Source organism: Etheostoma spectabile, chromosome 17 (assembly GCF_008692095.1).
Source record: "Etheostoma spectabile isolate EspeVRDwgs_2016 chromosome 17, UIUC_Espe_1.0, whole genome shotgun sequence".
Classification (NCBI taxonomy): domain Eukaryota; kingdom Metazoa; phylum Chordata; class Actinopteri; order Perciformes; family Percidae; genus Etheostoma; species Etheostoma spectabile.
Genome location: NC_045749.1, coordinates 22,506,669 through 22,510,804, shown reverse-complemented (window position 1 = coordinate 22,510,804; position 4,136 = coordinate 22,506,669). Strand labels below are relative to the sequence as shown.

At 44.5% G+C, this 4,136-nt stretch overlaps 1 protein-coding gene across 4 annotated transcripts in view; it reads left to right on the top strand.

Annotated features, from left to right (window-relative positions):
- Positions 1 to 4,136, top strand: part of LOC116705622 (caskin-2) — a 73,654-nt gene that overhangs the window by 57,527 nt on the left and 11,991 nt on the right. The window lies entirely within an intron of this gene.

Below are 4,136 nucleotides of genomic sequence, written 5' to 3'. Positions count from 1 at the left end.
TGAACTGACAACATGAGTTATACGACTTACAGTTCTCAAAGACGCACACACACATTCTCAGCTGATTATCCTCCGGACAGCGCTTTTTCTTTTCTCTCACTTTTGTCTCTGTGCGGCGCGCGCACCCCCTCGCGGTGTGTGGCGCGTGTCCGCACTATTTTCCGACATAACAACGTCTTGTACAAAACGAAAGTAACGAGCCAATTTTGTAATGGCGAGTCTTGTTACTCTACTCCTTACATTTTAACACAAATATTGGTACTTTCTACTCTTTAATTTTACAAAATTGGTCGTTACTTTCGTTTTGTCAAAGACGTTGTTATGTCGGAAATAGTGCGGACACGCGCCACACACCGCGAGGGGGTGCGCGCGCGCACAGAGACAAAAGTGAGAGAAAAGAAAAAGCGCTGTCCGGAGGATAATCAGCTGAGAATGTGTGTGTGCGTCTTTGAGAACTGTAAGTCGTATAACTCATGTTGTCAGTTCACTCAAGCCTGTGTTATTGGGCTATAGTTCTTCACAATAAAGTAAGTTAGCTAGTGTTTTGGTGGGTCTTCACGTTAGCTAGTGGTTTGGGTGGTTCTCCTGTAGCTAGTGGTCTTGGTTTTGGTGTGGTCTTCACCGCTAGTGGTTTTGGTGTGGTCTTCACCTGTTAGCTAGTGGTTTGGTGTGTCTTCACTGGTAGCTAGTGGTTTTGGTGTGGGTCTTCACCTGTTAGCTAGTGGTTTTGGTGTAGTCTTCACCTGGTAGCTAGTGGTTTTGGTGTGGTCTTCACCTGGTAGATGGGTTTTGGTGTGGTCTTCACCTGGTAGCTAGTGGTTTTGGTGTGGTCTTATGGTAGCTAGGGGTTTTGGTGGTCTCAACTGTTAGCTAGTGTTTGGTGTGGTCTGTTGTAGTGGTTGTGTGGTCTTCACCTGTTAGCTAGTGGTTTTGGTGTGGTCTTCACCTGGTTAGCTAGTGGTTTTGGTGTGGTCTTCACCTGGTAGCTAGGTGGTTTGGTGTGTCTTCACCTGGTAGCTAGTGTTTTTTTTGTGGGTCTTCACCTGTTAGCTAGGGGTTTTGGTGTGCTCCTCACCTGGTAGCTAGGGGTTTTGGTGGGCTCTTCACCTGGTGGTAGTGGTTTTGGTGTGCTCTCCTGGATAGGGGTTTTGGTGTGATCTTCATGGTAGTAGTGGTTTGGTGTAGTCTTGGTGTAGTGGTTTGGTGTAGTCTTTCACCTGGTGCTAGGGTTTGGTGTGGTTTCACTGGTAGCTAGGGGTTTTGGTGTGGTCTTCACCTGGTAGCTAGGGGTTTTGGTGTGTGATCTTCAACTGGTAGCTAGTGGGTTTTGGTGTGATCTCACCTGTTAGCTAGTGGTTTTTGTGTGGTTCTTCACCTGTTAGCTAGTGTTTGGTGTGTGTCTCACTGTAGCTAGTGGTTTTGGTGTGGTCTTCACCTGTTAGCTAGTGTTTTGGTGTGGTCTGTAGTCTGGTGGTTTGGTGTTCTCTTCACCTGTCACCAACTTCAGATACTGTAATTCAATTGACAAGTGGATGGAAACTAGTAGAGAGACGTTGTCGTCCGTCTGTTTAACAGACACACTGGGGGGACGTTGGAAACCAGAATCAGCTTTAATCCAGTCCTAATCTAGTGCTAAACTTTCACATATTTCACTGGAGTTACATATATGTTTACGTCATCATACCATATCAATCTAAATAGATGGGAATATATTATGTACGTTGCATTTGACGCAACTCAACAGATTCTGCAATCTGCACTAATTCACAGCAAATCATTGCAGTTTGTATCATAATACGTTGTTGTGTTTAGGCTATTGGCAGACATCCATTAAAATAGCCATTGCCATATAACGACGTGTCCCTCCATGTCCACTGAAGTTCCTCAGCTTATACTCTAGTAAAATGTGTGTGCTCCAGGGAGCTTTGCATTAAAAATGGTTGTCATTCTCACGGCTACTTTTACTTTATACTTTAAGTAAATTTCAAGCCTGTACTTTGTTACTTTAGTAAAGAAGTTTATTCAGTACTTCCCTTTTTACCAGAGTAGTTTTAACACAAGTATCTGTACTTCTACTTAAGTACGGAAAATGAGTACTTTTGCCATCTCTGACGCACACCGACCTAAAGAAAGCTGTTTATCCTGCGACCTGGCTCCCGGACTACTACTATACTATAATACTACTACTACTACTACTACTACTACTACTATATACTACTACTACTACTTTCTTCTCTTTTCTTCTTCTTCTTCTTCTGTTTGCGTGGCCCTCAGCGTGCTACAGGTGTCAACTGATATGTGTCAATGAGGCTGTACGAGGGGAAACCAGCACGTGTTGAGGGACAGTAGGAGAGAGTTATTAAGTAGATCTAACGTGTTGCTACTGTTGCACTGACTTTACTGAACTGATGGAGGCTGCCATTTCATGGATAGGAATGTTCATTCTTCTTAAAATGTTACAGTGTCGCTTTAAAGTAATCATCCCTCTGAGGGATTCTGCTAAATTTAGTAAGTATGTTGAAAAAATGTATTGGAATTTTTCTTGGTTAATTCAATCAATTTCTTTTAAAGTGGAGATGAAATTCCTAAACTGAAAGCCTCCACTAGAGCCAACAAATGGCCGTGTGAAGTGTAAAGTTTGTTTGGAAGCACAAAAAGAGACTATCCCCTGCATGCTCAATATGGTATAAATGGAGTTGAAGAGGATGAAGAGTAAACGGTCCAAAATGGCACTGCTTCATCCTGGGGGGAAAACCACGGACATCCGCAGCACATTCCATAGGAGTCCGGTCTGATTCCTCACCCAGTTTGGTGGCCTATCTCCTGGAGGTCCTCCCAGGTGATGTCTTTGACAATGGTGATGGAGTCGTAGCCATTGTACACAGTCTTTCTGGTACTGGAGCAGTCCGATCACACTCAGCCACTCCCCAGCTCCGACTGAGAGACACAGACAGGACAAAAGAGACAAAGAAGTCAGAATTATCCTGGATTGTGTTTTTGCAGTTTTAAAGCTATAGCGCATATTTGTCTCCCCCCTGAGGAATTTATAGTAATGGCAATACACTGGAAACAAGCCTCATTGGTAGCACACAACCACAGCTCAGACCTGAAAGAGGGAGAGGGGTAACGGCATGCAGCAGGGCCGCAGGGCGGAACCAAACCTGGGGCACTGCGTTGGGGCTGAGCCCTGTATACGGGCACGGGCACACGCGTCTACCAGGTGACGTATCTAGGCGCCCAGCAGCGAGAGTCTATAAACTTGTATCAACTCACCTGACAATGGCATGAAGTAACAGACGTCCATTATATAAATAAGTTAGGCCCTAAGGGCTCCTGCACACAGCCTGGTGGCGTGAGCGTGTCAGCTGCATGCGTGTTGTTTTTATTTCGGCTCCCATGGTAACAGGTTAGAGGCTACACACGGCCTGTGTGAACGCACGTTTCAGACGCGCCGAATATGCGTGCATGCTAAAAATAGGGACACGCCTATTTTTCACGCGACACGCAAGCGTGTTGGAAGCGTTTCAAGGCAAAACAGAATAGGAAAGAGGTTTATATGTCATTTTGGCACAAATACATTAAAAAAAATTAATTTTGATGTTTGAAAAGATAGCCTATGCCTTTAACATTTTAACAATTTAGCAAAATCTGTTGAACTCCTATTTAAATTGTATTTCAATTGGATTTTGATAAAACAATAACATGGACCTCATTAATTCAGGACAGCAACAGAAACGCCCACGCTCCACCCCACACAGGCCGTGTGCGGCTACCTAAAGCTTTAATTGCAGTGTGGACTGTGTGACCACGACCACCCGGTTGGACACTACTGGTTCCAAAGTATTACAACAAAGAGAAGTAGCTGTGTCATGACTGTTAGGACATCAAGTGCGAGTGGGACTTTAGAGGGGTTTCCTCACAGGATGAAATCAGGCAGCACTCGGGGATGTCAGCTTGCCAATCTCCATTGAGATCTTCTTTCTGTGGCCGGTTGGTCACTCCGATGGCCGTCAGGTCCTGAAGAAACGAACACACTGTAGACAGCTGGTGAATACTCAACTTCAACAACAACAAATACATAATACATGATAATTTATATACAGAAACACAGCACTCAGCAGTTTTTCATACTCCTG